Raw genomic sequence first — 21,901 nt, 5'->3', positions numbered from 1 at the left:
GGACTATAGACCCCTTTGATCTTGTCACAAATTGGCTCCTGGAAACCAGAGGCCTCCTGGACTCAAGTCTCCAGGGACCTTACCCCTGAAGCATCTCAAAACAAATAAAGTGGCTGAGACAGATGCTGGACCCAGACAGAATGGCAACCATTTGAAAAAATTAACCCCCAAACGATGTGAACAGACAATTCTCCCCATGTAATTATGGCTTTTGTTATTTTTCCCCCATGAAAGCATTCTATTGCTTTGGCTTAAATGCCACAGATAGAGATATTCAGCCTTGGCTGGCAATATTTCTGATCCATATTTCAATAGATTATCCTGAATTGGCCTCCTGGAAGCATTTATGCTGACCAGTTTTGAAAACCTCTCTGTCAGCCCTTACCCTTACCTGCTAACGCCCAGCTCTAATGGATGAAAGCAGGGGGTGATGATAATCACTGTCTGCCCAGCCCTGAGTGCAGTGCCTGAGTCTGCAAAACAGCCTGTCTGGAGGGGGAAAAAAAAAAAAAGGAAATAAAGAGTGTAATTCAATGAATACTTGGGAATCAAGTTTGAGGGTCTCTTTTTCCTTTTAAGGGAGTAGTGATATCAGAACCAGGATTATGAAAAAGAAAGAGTTAGTAAAAATAGGATCTTTGTGAATTAGAATAGCAAGGCCATTTCAAATTGAATTACACAGGATCATGGCAATTAGAATTGAAAAAGATCTCTCAGTCTTTCTCTGTCAAAGCATGATTACTCCCAATGGTATATTCTCCCGAGCTTAGTCTAGTCCAATTTTAAATGATTCAAGTGATGGAGGCTTCTCGGCTTCTCCTGGGATATCATTTCACAGTCTAAAATAGCTAACTACTAGGGGAGGCCCCCTATATATATTTTTTGCCTTATTTCCATTATTCTGCTTTGTATTTCCCCAGTCCACCTTAAAATTACTTGAATTTAATTTTAAATGGGTACAATCTACATTTAAATAATCAAACCCAGCTGAGTCTGGATCTTTTGGGATAGACTAATCTCTCCCTCTCTCCCTCTTCCTCCCTACCCCCCCTTAAATATGTGTATATATACACACAAACATATATGCATCATACATGTGCTCACATATACACAATTAGAAAATATTACAAAGCTGCAATATGTTTATGAGAAAAATTAATGAAAAGACCCCTAAGTTTTAGGTCACTAGTTGATAAAAACAATTATCAATTGCTTTTAACTGATACAGGAGCAACAAACAATAAATCTAAATGTTATGTCACTTTCTGAATATTATATTTATTGTGCATAGGTAAAATCATATGATCTTATAGTGTTTACTATAGCTTATTCAGTGTATATCACAGAGATAAACAGTTTGGTACTGATGCCATAAATATATTTATAGAAATTATTTTGTCCACATTTTTTTGCACTCATTGAAACAATAGTGACTCATATTTTTTTGTGGATGGGCTCATTCTTAGACCATATTTGATTTGAGCGTTGAGTAAGTTGTAGAGCCTGAGGGAACAGCTTGGGGTGTTCAAGGTTAATGGAGGTTGCTTAAGGGTATTTAAATTTGATCAAGGAATGTATATAGCTTTCCATGTCCTTTCCAAAGAGCTTCCCTGAAGTGTTTTTCACACCTGTCAATCAACCATTGGACCAACCAATGTCCAATCAGGTAGGAAGATAGGTATCCCAGAAAAGGAGAAAAAAAATGTAAACATAAATGTAAAAAATGTAAACAAAATGTAAACAAAAAAATGTAAACAAAAGTGATTTGAGGTTTCTTTAGAAAGACAGAATTCAGTATTTTCATGGGCATGGGTGTTTTTTTTATCTCATCAATTCATAAAAATTTTTGAGCTGGAAAGAATCTTAGAGCTGGAAATCTCTGAGCTAGACTCATCTAGCTCAGTGATTACACAGTTGTGGTCTAAAAAATTATAAAGGGAGTCTATGCAGCAATTTAAAATTTAAAATTTGTAGTTGGGTGAATTTCAGTTACATATGTGGATTGAACATGTTTTTACATCAAATTCCTCCATAAATCTTGTAAAGATTACAACAAAGATATTTAAAAGAACAAAGAGAATGTGAGAGAAGACAGTAGCTAAAGAGACATGTCTACACATTTTTTGGAAGATGAAAGTGAATGTATGGTAACTGAATGAGTTGAACAGTGAAAGCTAATAATAGCTAACGATTTTCAAGCACTTATCATGTGCTAAGCATTATTGTAAAAGCTTCACATAATTTAATTCAGTTAACTCTCACAACAACACTGTGAGGTAAGTAGCATTATTCTCTCCATTTAACAGGTGATGACTCTGAGGCAGAGTGGGCTCATAAGAAAGCTGTTAAGTGGTAGAAACTAGCAGATAAAGCCAGAGGATCTAACTTCCACAACTGTGCACAGGGGAAGATCAATGACAAGCAAGACAAACTGACCCACCAACGCCTATGAAAGACTAGAGAGAAAACACTTAGAACACTGGCTCCCCTTTACTTTTCCAAGTAAAAGGAGATTTTAAACATCCAACTAGGTTAGAAGATTGGAGGATTCTTAATGGCAGAAACTGAATGTCCTTGAAAAAATACAATAACTAACATTGTAGGTTCCCATGAAAAAGTCAGTCACCCAATATCACACAGTGGTGCCTGTCTACAATCCCACCCATGTACGGAGAGCTTACAGTCAGATTTTACTGCATCACTCTTGATGTTTGTTTCTGTTGACTGTCTTATCTCTTGCTAATAGGTCGCTTTTCCCTTGCTTTTTAGTGTTCTCATTTTTTAAAAATTTTATTTATTTTGAGGGGTGCCTGGGTGGCTCAGTTGGTTAAGCGTCCGACTCTTGATTTCGGCACAGGTCATGATCTCATGATCATGACATACAGCCCCAAGTGGAGCCTGCTTAAGATCCTCTTTTTCTTTCCCTCTGCCACTCCCCCATGTACTTTCTCTCTCTCAAAAAAATAAAATAAAACAATAAAATAAATAAAAGCTTATTTATTTTGAGAGAGAAAGAATGCATGTGTGGGGGAGGGGCAGAGAGAGAAAGGGAGAGAGAGAATCCCAAGCAGGCTCCATGCTGTCAGAGACCAATGCAGAGCTCAAGCTCATGAACCATGAGATCATGACCTGGCCAGAACTCAAGAGTTGTATACTTAACCAACTGAGCCACCCAGGCACCTCAGTGTCTCATTTTTGACTGAGTGCAGCACAGTATGTGCAGAAGACCAATGGACACTGAAAACAATTTTGTTTGAATACCCATGTGGGAAAAAAAACTGAACATTGACTCCTACCTAATACCACACACAAAATTAATTAAAGGTGGATTACAGACCTAAATTTAAAATAATTAAGCTTTTAAAAAAATTTATTTTTATTTATTTTAATTTTTTTTTTTAACATTTATTTATTTTTGAGACAGAGAGAGAGCATGAACAGGGGAGGGTCAGAGAAAGAGGGAGACACGGAATCTGAAACAGGTTCCAGGCTCTGAGCTGTCAGCACAGAGCCTGATGCGGGGCTCGAACCCAGACCGCGAGATCATGACCTGAGCTGAAGTCGGTCGCCTAACCGACTGAGCCACCCAGGTGCCCCACAATTAAGCTTTTAAAAGTGAAACAAAAATATATTCATGAACTTATAGTAGCAAAGATATCTTAAAAGGCACAAAAGGCCCTAATCCAAAAAAAAAAAAAAAAAACCAAACAGATTGATCTATTAGAATTCATCAAAATTAAGGAACTTGGTTCATCAAGAAACACCATTAGAGAGTGAAAGATAAAGACACAAGCAGGAAGAATATATCTGTACGGATATCTGACAAAATACGTACAAGAGCATGCAAAAAACCTCCTTCAAACAAATAAAAGACAAACTAATGTAAAAATGAAGTGAAAACTTAGAAACAAACATCACAAAAGCACATATCCAAATATCCAATAAACATAGGAAAAAACATTCAGTATCACCAGTCACCAGGGATATGTAACTTAAAATGACAATGGGGAATCACTGTAAAACCACCAAAATGGCTTACATTAAAAAGACTGACTATATAAGTGGTGTACGGGTGGCTTAGTCGCTTAAGCATCTGACTCTTGATTTCGGCTCAGGTCACGATCTCAGGGTTTGTGAGCTCAAGCCCTGCATGGGGCTCTGTGCTAACAGCATGGAGCCTGCTTGGGATTCTCTGTCTCCTTGCTCTCTGCCCCCCACCCCCACTATCTCTCTCTCTCTCTCTCAAAAACAAATAAATACACATTAAAAAAACAAAAAGACTAACTGTATCAAATTTTGGTAAGGATTATGAGCAATTTGAACTTGTTGAACTTGTTGACACAAGTATAAATTGATGCAACCAGTTGGGAAAACTGTTTTGTAGTACCTACTAAAGCTAAATACATACCTATTCTACAAGTCAGCAATTTTACTCCTAGGCATATATCCCAAAGCAGTGGGTTTATATGTCTACCAAAATACATGTAAAAGAATATTCATAGGGGCGCCTGGGTGGCTTGGTCGGTTAAGCGTCCGACTTTGGCTCAGGTCATGATCTCACATCCGTGGGTTCGAGCCCCGCTGGGGCTCTGTGCTGACAGCTCAGAGCCTGGAGCCTGTTTCGGATTCTGTGTCTTCCTCTCTCTCTGCTCCTCCCCTGTTCATGCTCTGTCTCTCTCTGTCTGAAAAATAAATAAACGTTAAAAAAAAATTAAAAAAAAAAAAAGAATATTCATAGAAGCTTTATTCACAGTAGCCTCAAATTGGAAATAATCAAAATACATATTTGTGAGAAAATGGATTTAAAAACTGCAGTAAATTTATATGGTAGAATAGTAAACAGTTATTTAAAAAGTTTTAAAAGAAGAATAAATTACTACTATATGGAACAAAATCAATAAACCTCACAGGTAATATTTTTGGTAAAATGCAGATATAAAAACATACATACGGCATCATTCAATTTATATGAAGTTCAAATACAGTACAAAATACCTATGGTATTAGTAGTTAGAATTAGCAGTCAGGGGAGTCTTATCCGTTGTACTGAAAATGCTCTATACCACGACCATGTGTTAGTTACATGAATTCGTACTTGTAAAAATTCATCAAGTTGTACATTTAATATCAGTGCACATTACTGAATACACATTATTCTCAATGACAAAAATGTGAAAGTTTTTTTTTTTTAAAAAGTGTCATCTAAGATCATGACACATTTGAAGAAAATCTCTAAAACAGAACAAAATGAAACAAAACAGACTACATTTTTTCCGGAGAGTTAGGAAGATATATTCATCTATGAAATAGAAAGCAGGAATTAAACACAAACAAAAAACTTAAGAAAAAAAAAACAGAGAACAAGAAATAGTCTTTGAGAAAAAAAATAAGTAAAAGGTAAAAATTCCATAGAAAATAAAGTTAAGAAAATTATCTAGAAAACAACAAACAATTGGGAGATAGTCAATAAAAGTTAAAAGATGTTTAAACAACTTAGTCATTCTAGGCAAATGTGCTCATTGAGGCCACAATGGTCCTTGCCTTCCATAATTTCAGTCTAATCCTGGGAAGAACCTGGGCATATTCTGTAACAAGGCTGTTCAGTGACTGCAAAACTTTTTTGTGTGTGTGTATGAGATTATTTATTTATGTCAACTCATCTTGGTAACAACTATTTCCTCATGAAATATGATCAGCAACGATAATTTTTTGAAGAAAATTGAGAAGACACATGAATTAACCTTTACTTAATTTTATTTGGTAGATGAAACATTTCAAAATGTGAGATCTATCTGAGAGAAAGAGAATAATAAATATGGTCCCTAGTGGTTAAAACACAACAAAACAGTTAGAGACAGGTGGGAATAGTTCCACACAGTTCTTTTGATATATCACAGTACTTTTTTATCATGTAAGCCTCTGTTTTATCCATTTTAGAATATTGTATGTGATCACTGCAAAATAATTTCTGCTTTCCCATTCCCTTAGATAAATCACGTACATTGTAGAAAATTTGGATAATACTGTAAGACACAAATAGAAAAATCAACCGTGACTATTCTGCACAGAGATAAGCACTATTGATACTCAGTTAAAATTCTTAAAGTCTTTTATCTTTCTCTTTCACCATAAATACATTTTGGGGGACAAGACTGAGATCATATTATACAGATAAGCTTGAGCCTTTTTTTCATGTAATAACATATTGTGGTCATCTCCCTATATATTTTTTTTAATTCATAATATGTCATCATATAGATGGCCCATGATTTATTTATCATTATCTTTTTGTTGGACATTTAGTTTGTTTAAATTTAAAAATATTATCAGTGCTACAAATTATGATAATAACATAAAACATTTGTACATTTTTAAGGCATCTGATTCTTATTGCCAAATTGCCTTTTAGAAATGTTATCTAAATTTTACATTCACATTAGGCACTGAGTGAAGTGTCTTTTTCATTGAGTCCTAGCCAAATCTAGAAATGCCCATTTTTATAAAACCTTCAACAATCAAAAGGGAAAAAAATTAACACTACTTTTTAAGTTTGAATTTCTGCTTATAACATCGTTGAATATCTCTTCAAGTGATTATCAGCATTTTTGCTTTCCTCTTTTCTGAGTTGCCCATTCATGATATTTTCCCCAAGTTTCCTCATGTTAGGATTTTTTCTTCTTTTTCTTTCTCTCTCCCTCTTTTTTTTTTTTTTTATACAGAGAGTGTGTGTGTGCAAGTGACCGAGGGGCAGAGAGAGAGAGAGAGAGAGAGAGAGAGAGAGAAGTGGGGCTCACCCAGGGCTTGTGTTTTTACCCAAAGTGGGGCTCATGCTCACCTGATGTGGGACTTGACTCACCAACTGTGAGATCATGACCTGAACCCAAGTCAGATGCCTAATGATTCAACCACCCAGGCACCTTCTTCTTTTTCTTCTTAATATGTAAGAGCTTTAATAAGTTAAAGCTATTAAGATAAATCATGTCTAAATGCTTTTTCTCTTTTGGTGTTGCTTTTCTTTGTTTGACAAATTATGCACGTTTGCATGAAGTAACATTTATGAATGGAAAGGTAAGTGGAAGAACAGGGTCAAAAGAATTGACAATCTGTACTACCGTAAGCATGGCTACATTTGAAAAGCATAGGTGACAATGGCATTGGCAAATCTAGAAGGGGAAGAAGACTGGAATAAAATGGTTCTTGTGGATGAGATGTATTTTGGGGAGTTTCCCATATATTTGTATTATGTAAGCAGAGCATTAACAAGATAAAGTTTCTCTCAAAAATCTACTCAGAAGTTAATTCTTCAAACCACGATGGAAATCTTTCTTTTGCAGAATGAGTAAGTCTTTTGGCTAAACATGGATAAAAGCTTTTGCTCAATGTGGCATAATAACTCTAGTAGGCTCACAGCAGCAAAGCTAAGTCTGTCTTGAAGTGTCTTATTACAATAAAATAAAATTTAACCTCTTAAACCCAAGACATAAATCACTCACTTTTCTTTTCTTTCAAACAATTTGTGAGTATATTATCATAAATGCTACCTGTCACAAGACTGACAGCTGTCAGTAGCTGAAAAATATGAATAACATCGAAAATGCATTTGAATATGAAAACCATGATAGCATTTTGTAGAGAGGTGACAATAATAAGAGGTTATGGCAGACAAGAAAAATTTTCAGGAATCGGGAAATCAAGAAAAGTTTCTTCAGATTAAATAAGTTCCTAAATCAGTCTCGCCAGAATGGTATTTCACCAAATTTAACAGTCAATAAAATACTTACTGGCTTTTCGTAGTTGGTAGCAATGGCAAATTGAGTTTACCTTGTGAATTTTTATATTAAATCTATGCATCAAGTTGCAGAGCATAATTTCAAAACTGCACAATCTGAGTTTATATAGCTTTCCAAATGATATCTGAAACAGTCATTAATATTTCTCCAAAAATGTAAAAATAAGCTCACCTGAATTTTAAAATGTACTTTTAATCATTAACTAAGATGAGTAAACCCAGATGCCTTTTAAAAGATTCATCTCAATGTATTTCAGATAAAAGAAGTTTTATCCAAATTTCAGAACTCAATTTGTATCTCTTTCGCATTTTCTGATTTAAAAAACAGTATTACATGCAACTATTTGGATTTATCTCAAGGGTATTATGCTAAGGGGAAAAAAAAAGCCAATCGCAAAAGGTTATATACTTTATGATTCTATTAATAGAACATCCTTACCATGACAAACTATGGAGATTAATGGTTGTCAGGGGATGGGGTGGAGGTGGGTGTGACTAATAAAGGGATAGCATAAGGGAGTTCCTTTGTGTTGCTGAAACAGTTTTGTATTTTGATGTGGTACTGGTTACAGAAATCTTTACATGGGATAAAACTGCATGGAACAATACACACACACACACACACACACACACAAATATGTACATATAAAAACCGGCGACAACGGAACAAAGTCTACAGTCTTGACTAGTATTGTAATCAGGTCAGTTTTCTGGTTTTGATATTGTACTACAGCTATATAAGATGTCACTATTGTGAGAAACTGGGCGAAGGGTTCATTGGACCCTGTATATCAATTCTGCCATTTCCTGTGAATCTAATTATTTAAAAATAAAAAGGTTTTTCTTAAAACATGACTTCTACTCACCACATTTTAACCTTATATAGGCAATTGTCAGAAATGAAGCAAATCAGAACTCTTAGCAGCCAAATTATGCCAGAAAATTCATGCACTAACAGTAACTCATTTTACTTATTAGAGAGTTCCTCAGGTTCTCATTCAGTGCCTACTTGTTCTTATTTCAAACACATTTCTAATATATTTGGTAACTGCTTTCCACAACTACAGCAGACACATTCATTCAATCAGCCATTCATGTATTTATGTTTAAACATTCACAATATCTTGCTGATTGTGCCAAGTAATGTGATAAGCAAGATGTTCTGATGAGTTATATGATTTCTGTCCCCAAGGAGTTATGGCTTAGAGCAGTGATTTCCACAAAAAGATACGGAGAGGGATGAGGGAATATATATCAAAAAGTTACAGGCTTTTCAAAATATACACTATTCTATCCTCCAAATTCTTATGTATCCCTTAGAAAGATAACATCCTACTTCCTAGAACACAGGAAAGACAATAAACAGGAAGAGGGGAGGGGTGAAGATAGATAGGACAAGATCAGCAACAATCTTATAGGTTGGAGCTTTGGACTTTACCTTTAAGACAAGGAAGTGTTATTAAAGGGTTTTAGGGAATGGGTTGGGGGTGAGTAATCAAATTTAGTTTTTTTCTAAGATTGTGCAAGTCTAGAGGATGGATGACTAGTTAAGAAACTGTTGCAGGGGCACCTGAGTGGCTCAGTCAGTTAAGTATCTGACTTCGGCTCAGGTCATCATCTTGGGGTCTCTGAGTTCAAGCCCCATGTCAGGCTCTGTGCTGACAGCTCAGAGCCTGGAGCCTGCTTCAGATTCTGCATCTCTCTCTCTCTCTCTCTCTCTGTCTCTCTCTCTCGCTTCTCCTCCAGTCATGATCTGTCTCTTTCTCTCAAAAATAAATAAAACATAGGGACACCTGGATGGCTCAGTTGGTTAAGCAGCCGACTTTGGCTCAGGTCATGATCTCATGGTCTGTGAGTTTGAGCCCTGCATCGGGTTCTGTGCTGACAGCTCAGAACCTGGAACCTGCTTTGGATTCTGTGTCTCCCTCTCTCTCTGCCCATCTCCCACTCATGGTTTGTCTCTCTCACTCTCAAAAATAAATAAACATAAAAAAATAAAAATCAATAAAACATTAAGAAAAATTTTTTTAAAAGAATATATATATATATACATATATATATATATATATAAAAGGAAACTGTTGCAATAATTTTGAGATAATTGAATAATGGTATTGGGATAAAGACAAGTAGACAAATTTTGAATTCATTAGGAGGATGAATTCACAGGACTTGGTGAGCAATTATTCCTTGTATCCACAGAAATGGGGGTAGCCAAAGATGACCCAAAGGTGAGTATCTTCATGAGGAGCTTGGAGCAAAGGGGATTTACTAAATTATTGGCATACACATATTACATTTAATGGTACAGTTTAGGGGAAATTGGACATAAAAGATCTTTCAGGGGAAAGATCTGGACTAGAGATGTATCACTGCAGAGTTAACAGTCAATGGGTCAGTTAGAATCACATGAGGAGCTTTGAAAAAGACCCATGCAGGTCCTCCACCTCAGGCTTAGTGAAGCCTTGACAGTGGGGGGTACAAGCACTGATTTAAAAAGAATGTGCAAGAGTCCCAGGTAATTGTAATTTACAGCCACTGCTATGGATGGTAATTAAACCTACTAGATGAATGAGATCACCCAAAGACACTATAGCCTCTCAACCTTGGCTACATAATGGAATCACTTGAAAAGCTCTAAAAATTATTACTGTCTAATTTTCCTCCCTAGAGAAACTGATTTAATTGGTTTGCCTATAGCCTGGGAATCAGGATTTGTAAAAACAAACTTTCACTAGTGATTATAATAATAATGAAGGTTGTCAACTGCTAATATACACATAGAAAAGAAAAGAGCCAAGGTCAAAACCCCACTGCTGTGGACTGAATCCTGTGCCCTCCCTAAGCCATTCATATATTGAAGCCCTAACCTCCAGTGTGACTGCATTTAAAGACAAGACCTATAAGAAGGAATTAATGTTAAATGAGGTCAAAGGGGTGGGGCGCTGATCCAATAGGATCAGTGTCCTAAAATGACTCACTGGAAATAACACTGTGCTTGGGCAAATGCTCCTTGGATGGCCTCGAGCACTTGAGCAGGCTCTCTCTCTCTCTCTCTCTCTCTCTCTCTCTCTCTCTCTCTCCCTCCCCCTATCCTTTCCTCCTTCCCCTCTCCCTCCCTCTTCCCTCTCTTTCCTCCTCCTTTCCACTCCCTTCCTCCCTTTTGTCTCTCCCAGCCATGTGAGAGCACAATGAGAAGGCAGCTGTCTAAAAGCCAGGAAGAGAGGCTCACCACAAAGGAAATTGGCCAGTACCTTGATCTTGGACTTCCCAGCCTCTAGAATTGTGAAAAATTAAATATCTGTTCTTTATTATTATTATTTTTAAGTAAGCTCTACACCCAACATGGGGCTTAAACTCACAATCCTGATATCAAGAGTTGTAAACTCGACCAACCAAGCCAGCCAGGCACCCCTAAATTTCTATTCTTTAAATCACTCAGTGTATGCTGTTTTGTTATGGCAGCCTGAGCTTATTAAGACATACTGTGGTACTGAGAAAAGAGGTATTGCTACAAGAAATACCTAAAAATGTGAATATGGCTTTGGAATTGGGTAATAGATAAGAGGCTGGAGGAGTTTAGGAATGTATGCTAATAAAAGCCTAGATTTCTAGAAACAGAATGTTGGTAGGAAGAGAGATATTAAAGGCTGTTCATTCTGGTGAAATCTCAGACAGGAATGAGGACCAGGTTATTGGAAACTGGAAGAAAGGTGAATTTTGTATAGAGTGGCAGATAACTTACCTGAATTGTGTTCTAGTGTTTTGTGAAAGGTAGAAATTGTGAGTACAGGAACTGAATATTTAGCTTTGGAGATTTCTAAGCAAAGTTTTGAAGTAATAACTGGGTTTTTCCTGAGTGCTTATAATAAAATGAGAGAAAAAGAAGTGAACTGAAGAGAGAATTATTAAGCAAAAGAAAACCCAGAATTTGATGATTTGGAAAATTCTCACCCTATCCATATGTCAAAAAATGAGAAACGTTGCTCAAAGAGAACACTGAAGGTGTGGCTGAACAACAATTTGATAAAAGAGATTATGAATGCAACTCGTGGACTTAATTGGACATTTCAGCAGAAGCCAGGGAGAGACATGGGAATATACCAGCAGAGTCATTGCCAGTTTGAACAAAGGGGACAGATAAAGTGAGACAGAATGAAGGGAGGCTGTCAGATTTTGTGGATTCTACATGATGTGACCATAGAGTTTTTGGGCTCTGAATGGGCACTATTCTTCAAATAAGGGAAGAATGACCCTAAGGCAATTCAGAGGTCACAGGGTTTCCATTCCCACCATAGGTCCATGGCCAGGGCTGCTTCCCTGTTGGTTTCAGAAGGCAGGGCTCCCAGTGGACCTAGAAGGGGGGACATGTAGCCAAAGGGGATTAGTCTTGACCCAGAACATCTAACAAATGGAATTTGCCTTGCTAAGTTTGAGATTTGCTTGGGACCCATCACCTCTTTCTTCTTTCCTATTTCCTATCTGTGACAGAAGTAAGATTATAAGGCAAACTACTGACCCCCAAATTGGAGAGACAGACAGGAAGGTCAGAGAATCTCAACTTATTGGAGCAGAAACTCATTAACAGAAACCTCAGCAAAACCAATGCCAGGGTAGTAAAACCTAAACTGTAATTCATGAATTACATGGAGGCCTCATAGAGGCTCAGTGGGGGCAAGTCATTGAGTTAAAAACTCCAGGGAACCCAGTCATAGATGGTACAACAATTTGGTTTTGTATCTGTAGGAGTTTTATCAGGTCCTTATAATGAATATCAGAGAAAAATCCCCTTGTGCTTCTGGTAGGGAAAGGGGAAAGGTAACCATTTTGAAACACAACAAAACATTCTGTTATTCTTAATGTAAACTGTCCTCTGGAGAAACTATTTTATCAGACCCTAACCTGCTAGGGTATTATCAGAGCCTAACCTATCTGGGAGAAGGGAAATATCTAACTCCAGCCCCATCTAGCTATCCTGTTCCACAATAGGAGGGGAGAGAGAAAGAAAGAGAGAGAGAGAGAGAGAGAGAGGGAGAGAGAAGGAGAAAGACTGAAACACTCGTGAAGTACAGAGTCCAAGAAAGAGACTCACCAAAGGTTAAGATCTAATAGGTCTTAAGGACTATAAAATGCTTCCCCCTCCCCATGCCTTACATTATATTATTTAAGCCTATTTACTGCAACTCTTTTTTTCCAGCACATCATGTTCACCATTCAACAACAAAAAAAATACGAGTCATTCTAAAAGATCAAAAAGCAAGCCTGATGAGACTGAACTAGCATCAGAACCAGAGTAAGACATGTCAAGAATGCTGAAATTACTGGAAAGGAGTTTTTTAAAACCATGAATAATATGTTAAAGGCTTTAATGAAAAAAAGTAGACAACATGCAAAAAAAGATAGATAATATAAGCAAAGAGATGGAAATTCTAAGACAGAATTTTTAAAATGCTAGAGATCAAAAAGTGTATCAGAAATGGAAGAACACCTTTAATAGGCTCATTAGTAGACTGGACATGGCCGAGGAAAGAATCTCTGAGCTTGAGGACATGACAGTAGAAACTTTTATAACTGAGAAGCAAAGACAAACAAGACTGAAATAAAGCAGAATATCCAAGGACTGCAGGACAACTAAAAAAGGTATAAGATATGCATAATGGGACTATCAGAGCAAGAAGAAAGAGAAAAAGGAAAAGATGCAATAATGACTAAAATTTTCCCCAAGTTAATGTCAGACACCAAACCACAGATCCAGGAAACTCAGAGATATCAAGAAGAATAATTACAAAAAAAACACGCTACACCTAGGGATATATTTTTCAAACTCCAGAAAGTCAAAGGTAAAGAAAAAATCTTGAAAGAAACAAGAGGAAGAAAAACACTTTACCTACAGAAGAGTAAAGATAAGAATTACATCCAACTTCTCAAAAAACTATGCAAGCAAGAAGAGAATGGAGTTAAATATTAACTGCTGAGAGAAAAAAATAACCCAACAACCTAGAATTCTGTATCGTGTGTAAGTATCTTTCAAAGCTGAAGGAAAAATAAGACTTTCTTAAGTCAACAAAAATTAAAGACTTTTTTTTTTCCAGTCGACCTACCTTGCAAGAAAGGTTAAAAGAAGTTTTTCATAGAGAAGAAAAATGATAAAGGTTGGAAACTTGGATCGACCTAAGAAAGGAAGAGCTCTGGGGGAGAATAAGTGAAAGTAAAATAAAAAGTTTAATTTTTCTCATTCTTAATTGATCTAGTAACAGTTCATTCCGGGATATATATATATATATATATATATATTTAATATATATATATATATATATATTTATATATTTAATATATATATATATATATATATTTATATATTTAAATATATATTTATATATTATTATATATATAAATATATATATATTATTATTATATATATTATATATTATATATATATATTATTATATATTATATATATATATAATATATATATTATATATATATTATATATTATAATAATATATATATATTATATATTATATATATTATTAATAATATATATTATTATATATATATATATTTTATATATATATAAAAATATATATATATTTATATATGTATCATGTGATTGTGTATGCTTATGTATAAGTGAAATGAGTGACAGAAGTAAAACAAGAGAGAAGAGGGAGATATTAGGAATATTTTGTTATTATAGGGTATTCACACTACTCATGAAGCAGTATAGTTTTGTTTAAAGGTACATTCGCCTTAGTTGCAAATCTATATTGTGAATTCCAGAGTAATCACTAAAATTTTTTTTAAATATAATTCATATGATAAGAAAGGAAAGAAAATAGAATCACATCAAATGCTCAGTTAAAACCGTAGAAGGCAGAAAAGGTATGGGAAAAAAAAATTTGGAACAAAGAACAAAGGCAACACATAGAAAACAGTAGCAAACATGGTAGATAGTAATCCAGTCATATCACTAATCACTTTGAACGTTAGTGGCTTAAATCCACTAACTAATAAAAGACAAAGATTGCCAGAATGAATATAAAACACTACCCGGCTGTATATTGTTTACAGAAAACCCACTTTAAATATAAAGACACATATAGATTAAAAGTGAAGGAATGAAGAAAAATATACACTAGTCAGAAGGAAGGAGGAGTAGTTATGTTACTGTCAGACAGGACAGATTTCAAGCAAGGGAAATTATTAGGGATAAAGAGGGACACTAGAATGACACTGGCATTAATACCTCCAAGAAGACATAGTAATTCATAATGTGAATGTACCTAACAACAGAGCATCAAAATACATGAGATAAAAAGTGAAAGAACTGTAAGGAGAAATAGATGAATCCCTATTATAGCTGGCGACTTTCACACCACTCTGATAGAAATGGACAGATCTATCAGGCAGAAAATCAGTAAGGATATGGTCAAAATCAACAGAGCCATGAATCAACTCAATGTGATTGACATCTATAGACTACTTTATCCAACAGCAGATATTTACACATTTTTTTGCAAGTTTGCATGGAATATTCATGAAGATAAACCATATTCTGGGCCATAAACTATACCTTAACCAATTTAAAAGAAGAGAAATTATATAATGTCTGCTCTCAGACCACAATGACATTAAACTAGAAATCAACAACAGAAAGATAACTGGAAAATTCCAAAGTATTTGGAGGTTAAACAACATACATCTAAATAAAACATACTTCAAAGAAGAAATATCAAGATAAATTTAAAAATATTTTTTTTTAATTTTTTTAACGTTTATTATTTTTGAGACAGAGAGAGACAGAGCATGAATGGGGGAGGGTCACAGAGAGAGGGAGACACAGAATCTGAAACAGGCTCCAGGCTCTGAGCTGTCAGCACAGAGCCCGACCTGGGCTCGAACCCACGGACCGTGAGATCATGACCTGAGCCGAAGTCGGATGCTTAACCGACTGAGCCACCCAGGCGCCCCTAAAAATATTTTTTTAAGTTTGTTTACTTATTTTGAGAGAGACAGCAGGGGAGGGGCAGAGGCAGTGGGAAAGAGAGAGAATCCCAAGTAGGCTCTACACTGTCAGCCCACAGCCTGATGCAAGCCTCGAAACCATGAACCACCAGAATATGACCTGAGTTGAAGTCAGATGCTTAACTGCCTGAGCCACCCAGGTGCCCCAATTTAAAAGTATTTTTAACTAAATATAAATTAAATACAGGCTATCAAAATTCGTGGGATACAGTGAAAGCAGGGCTAAGGGGGAAATTTAGCATTCATTGAATGCATGTATTAGAAAAGAAGAAAGATTTGGAAACTATAATTAAAAAAAATCTTTAAGTTTATTTATTTTGAGAAAGAGACAGAGACAGAGAGAGGGGAAGCTGGGGAGGAGCAGGGAGAGGGAAAGACAGAATCCCAAGCAGGCTCTGTGCTGTCAGCGCAAAACCTGACATGGGGTTTGAACTCACAAACCATGAGATCATGACCTGAGCTGAGATCAAGAGTTGGAGGCTTAACCAACTGAGCCACCCAGGCACCCCTAGAACTTATAATCTAAGTTTCCATTTTAGGAAACTAGAAAACAGAGCAAATTAAATCCAAAGTGAGCAAAAGAAAAAAAAATAGAGCAGAAATCAATGAAATTGAAAACAGAAAATCAACAAAACCAAAAGCTGCTTCTTTGAAAAGATCATTAAAATTTATAAGTCTCTAAACCATGCTAAGAAAAAAAGAGATGAGACACAAATAACTAATACCAGAAATGAAAGAGGGTACATCACTATGGATCCCATGGACATTAAAAGGATAATAAAGAAATACTGTGAACAACTCTATGAACACAAATTTAATAACCTAGATGAAATGCAGCCCCATTCCTTGAAAGACACAATCTACTAAAACTTAGCAGATATAGACAATCTAAATGGACCTATATTTATTAAAGAAATTGAATCCATAATTAACCTTCCGAAACTGAAAGCACCAGGACCAGATGGATTTGCTGGTAAATTATACCACACATTTAAGGAATAAATTATGGTAATTCTCTACAATTTCTTCAAAAGATAAAAACAGGTAGAATACTTCTTAACTTACTCTATGAGGCCAGCATTATGCTAATACCAAAACCAGACAAACCATAGACCAATAGAAAACTATAGACCAATATCTTGAGCGTAAATGTAAAAGTTTTCAACAAAATATCAACAAATCAAAATCAACAGTGTATAAAAAGAACTATACACCATGATCAAGTGGGATTTATATCAGGTATGCAGGGTTGGTTCAACAATTCAAAAATTAATTGATGTAATATATCAACAGGCTAAAGAAGAAAAATCACATGGTCATAGTAATAGCTGCAGAAAAAGCATTTGACAAAATCCAGTACTCATGCATGATAAAGATTCTCAGGAAACTAAAAATAGAGGGGGGAACTTCCTCAACTTGATAAGGAATATCTTAGAAAAAAAATCTACAGCTAACATTATACCTAATGATGAGAAACTCAAAGTTTTCCCACTAAAATCAGTAACAATTCAAAATAAAATAATAACATATCACTACATACTTACTGGATTGGCCAAAATCTGGAACACTGACAGCACCAAATGTTGACAATGATGTGAAGCAACAGGAAATCTCACTCACTGCTGGTGGGAATGTAAAACGGTACAGTCACTTTGGAAGACAATTTGGCAGTTTCTTAAGAAACTAAACATACTTTACCATATGATCCAGTAATTACTCCCTTTGGTATTTACCCAAATGAACTCAAAACTTACATTCACACAAAAACTTGCATGTGGATGTTTACAGCAGCTTTCTTTAGAATTATCAAAACCTGGAAGCATTCATGCTATCTGTCAGTAGGTGAATGGATAAGTAAACTGTGGTACATCCAGACAAGTGAAAATTAATTATTCAGAATTAAAAAGAAATAAGCCATCAAGTTACAAAAAGACATGAGTGAAACTTTAAAGTCTATTACTAAATGAAAAACACTAGTCTGAAAAGGCTGCCTTATATATGATTCCAACTGTGTGCCTGACTTGTGGAAGAGACAACAAAACTATGGAGGCAGTAAAAAGATTAATAGTTCCAGGGGTTAGGGAGAAGAATGAATAGGCCACGAACAGAGGATTTTTAGGGCAGTGAAACTGCTCTGTCCGGTACTACAATGGACACATGTCGTTATACACTTGTCCAAACCCATAGAATGTATATCACCAAGAGTGAACCCTAGACTATGGACTTTGGGTGATAATGATGTGTGAATGTAATTCCAACAGTTGTAATAAATGTTCTATGCTGGTGGAGGATGTCAACAGAAGGGGAAGTTGTACAGTGTGAGGTAGGCTGCAGAATGTTTACTCGAACTCTGTACTTTCTGCTCAGTTCTGCTGTGTACCTACAACTGCTCTAAAAAAATAAAGTTAATTAATTAAAAAAGTGCGGTTTCAGAAAACACAGCAATTTTTACACCAAAAGTTAGATCTTCCCCACACACTGAATTATCTGTGAAAACTAGAGACAGATGGTTTTATTCAATTGCATTTGGAATCATTAACACCACTAGGGCTCTTATTTTTTGAGCCTTGAGTCAAAAGTTCTTTTCATGGTATAAATACAGAGAAATTCTCTTCTTGTGCTACTTGAGGGTTAGTATACACCCTCTTCCATTAATATAAAAGATTTCCATTTCATATTTGCATATAATCCACATGATTTTTAGAGAGAAAAATATTTTATTAACTGTCTTAAAAATAGTTTCTTGATATTTCCACTAACACTCTAAAAAGAATATATGTTAACAATTATTTTATTAATCTCTTTTATTTAGGCTATCATGAGTATAAAACTATATGTAATTTCACTTTAATGTTAATGCATAATACATTGTGTTTAGATTGGTTATATATTGAATTGTTTTCCAATGTGACTTTTTTTTTATTATTATAGAAGGAGTAATTCAAGTACCAGAAGAAAAACAAAGCAAAATATGTGCTATCAGGTATATTTTCCGATTATCTTCAGGTGGTAATCTTTATGAAGAACTAGGCAATTTTTTTAAAGATATTCATCCCTGGGGCGCCTGGGTGGCTCAGTAGATTAAGTGTCCAACATTGGCTCAGATCATGATCTAGTGGTCTGTAAGTTCGAGTCCCAAGTCAGGCACTGTGGTGACAGCTCAGAGCCTGGACCCTGCTTTGAATTCTATGTTTCCCTCTCTCTCTACCCCTCCCCCACTCATGCACACTCTCTCTCTCTCTCTCAGAAATAAAACTAAAAAAAAAAAAAAAAAAAAATGAAAAAAAGTGTTCATCCCTGAGCAGACCTTTTGCTGTCATCTTGTCTGTGCCTCCTTCTAACCATACCTGTTATATTCAGAGATCCTGTTGTATATAATGATATAATTATCTACTTTGGGAGATTATTGATATGTTATGAGTGAAGGATAATGGATCAGTCACTATGTGTGATTATAATTTTCAAAAAATGTTACCAATAATATTTGGACAATGAACTCCATGGAGAATGAATAGAAATTGATTTTCAAGACTGAGGGAATCCTGAGAACTAGTGAGGACACATTTAAAAGGACTTCCCAGGGTCTCCAAGGCAGAAAGATTCTACTAGTTCACTGAGAAATTTTTCACACATGATTTTTTTTAAAGTAATTCCCAATAAATTTATAGAAATGACTATATGATGTTTCAAGACTCATTCTTCACTGGAGAGTATTTCCTTCATACCCAATTTACTGACCTTCCAATTATTTTCAACCTCATGCTTTTCTGATTTTACTTAATCGTCTGTCCTCTAAAGAATTACCATAAATGGTCCTAATAACTATCTTTTACTTATCTTCCATGATCTCCAATGACTCTTTTATGCATTACTCTCTCTTCTGGTGCTGTGGGATAATGAGCTCCATGCACAGACTCACCTGCTCAGGCCTCTTGAGGGATGTCTGAATGTCACCATGGTGATGGGGTACCAGTGCAAGGCTCCAATGGGAATGGGATAGTACTCAAGGCCTGAGGCATATGTCTGGCAGAATGAGTTGAAATTCTCTTATTTGGGAGAGCATAAGAGGTAGATAAAGTTACATAAAACTACATTCTGATGTTGACAGGCCTTAGAACCAATTTTAAGGCACTATAATTTCAAGGACATAAGTCTTGGTTTTGCAGCTTATCTCTCTATTCAAATGAAAGTGTGGTCACAATTCAGGCCCCAGAAATACTGCTGTGTCATCCCTGTGTTAATGAGCCTGGAGAGAGGTGTGTATGTGTGTGTGGTACTGTAATGCTCCCAAATAAACTAGCCTTAACAACAGGTTCGGAGTCTTCTATTTGTAATTTGGGAATAATTAGTGTCAGGGGGATAAATGATTAGCAACCTCGTTATATCAAAGTGACCTAACATCGGACAAAAAAACGTAGGCCATTTCTTCAAAGACTGATTTTAGATCAATACTGTTAAGAGATATTCCCACAAATGCTGAAAATCTAGGGAAACCTGCTTCATTAAAAGTCTATAATTAATGATGCAGTAACATACAACACAACTGTGGGCTGGCAGATAGAAAAAAATTATCTCAAAACCTTCAATACAGATTTAAATCTAGATTTTTCATTACAAACTTAGAAAAAAAATTCTAAACAATGCATTTTCTAAAATGTCAAAGCAACATCGTTCTCAAATGGCTGCAGAAATCATTTATTGATCAAAACGAAGAAAGAGAATCACTGGCTTAAAAAGGCTAAGACTAAGGAAGGATTTGAGGTCACACAATGTATTTTGAGTTTCAAAATGAATGAAGTAAAGGAATAACAGTCCACGTAGGTAGTATTTTGTCATTCTAATCTCAAGGATTTGGTGTGAGAACTGAAATTAACTCCTTTTTTTTAATATTTCAAATGAAAATTGTCCATTTATTAAGCATCCACAGAGTTCCAAGCATTATACAGAACACTTGTTCACACTCTTTTAGAGCAAAATTGCCTATTTTTTTCACTCACTTTTGCATGCATTGACATTTTAGTTCCACTGTCATAAAATGACCAGTTCTTCAAGACTTGCTCAAGAAACAAGTTTCTGATCCATAGAAGCAGATCATGCAGGAAGTTTCTCCGTGAACTGTTACGCTGAATGTCCTTTCCGTCAGAACCACGACCCCCCTTCCTCCTCTGAAGCCTCCATCTCCACCTCCTCTTGCGAGTCTGAAACCGCCCCTCCGCCCACTGGGCCTCCTCCACCTCTTCCTCCTGCCACCACCTCTTGGAGGTCCCTTCTCACCTGAAGGTCGAGGTAAAAACCTCTGCAGTGGGAGCAGTTTATATGGGTCCATGTGAAATTCTGCAGGTTTTTAAAGGAAAGTGCCTTCATATTTTCTGACAATTTAACGGAAAAAAAAAATCTCTAAATTGTCCACATATGTCATCCACTTTACTAATCTGTTCTTTGCTCTCTAAATAAACTGGAGCGCTGAAGTAAAGCACCTTATTTTTGTCTGCAGTACATTTAAAAACTATGTCATCTCCACAGGGATACAGGTACGCTCCTAATAAACTACATGTTCTGGAGATCGTTGGTCTTGGCCTTTGTTCAACGTCCGTGGCCACTTCCTTGTCTAAATCCTCCTCTGCCACCATCGCTTTTGAAATTACTGCCTCCATCCGGGAAGGTTGTAGCGGCTGCTATGAATGAAGCCGCCACCTCCATTAAGGCTTCTACAACCTCCGCCTGGAAAAGACCTGTTTGCTCTACCAGCCTCATCGCTCCGGGTTAGAACCTCCTCCCCCCGCAAGCAGTGAACTCTTGACGCCACAATTCCTTCCTTCCAGATCCTCCTGCTCCCTACAGCAGCTCACCTGCCTGAAATTAACACTCTTGTGTAAGAGAAAAGTTATAACCCCGCGTCTTAACATGGTTTCCTCTTCCTGATTAGTTCCAAGTGAGTCACTCCCCAGCTAGACCTTCAGTCGTAGTTGTGTAGCATGGTGCTAGGTATGAAAAGGTTTCCTACATCTGGAATAGGTCCTCCAGAAATATTTAGGGATTAGGGAAATTTAAGGATAATAACTGGATTGGAATGCAATTTCCTTCAGG

At 36.1% G+C, this 21,901-nt stretch overlaps 1 pseudogene; it reads right to left on the bottom strand.

The window, feature by feature from the left end:
* Positions 1–20,861: 20,861 nt before the first annotated feature.
* LOC109267408 (H/ACA ribonucleoprotein complex subunit 1-like) lies at positions 20,862–21,568 on the bottom strand (annotated as a pseudogene).
* Between the last annotated feature and the right edge of the window lie 333 nt (positions 21,569–21,901).

This window comes from Panthera pardus, unplaced genomic scaffold (assembly GCF_024362965.1).
Source record: "Panthera pardus isolate Hobbes unplaced genomic scaffold, ASM2436296v1 HiC_scaffold_2, whole genome shotgun sequence".
NCBI classification, from domain to species: domain Eukaryota; kingdom Metazoa; phylum Chordata; class Mammalia; order Carnivora; family Felidae; genus Panthera; species Panthera pardus.
The sequence above is the reverse complement of the archived record's forward strand: the minus strand, read 5'-3'. Positions and strand labels throughout refer to the sequence as shown.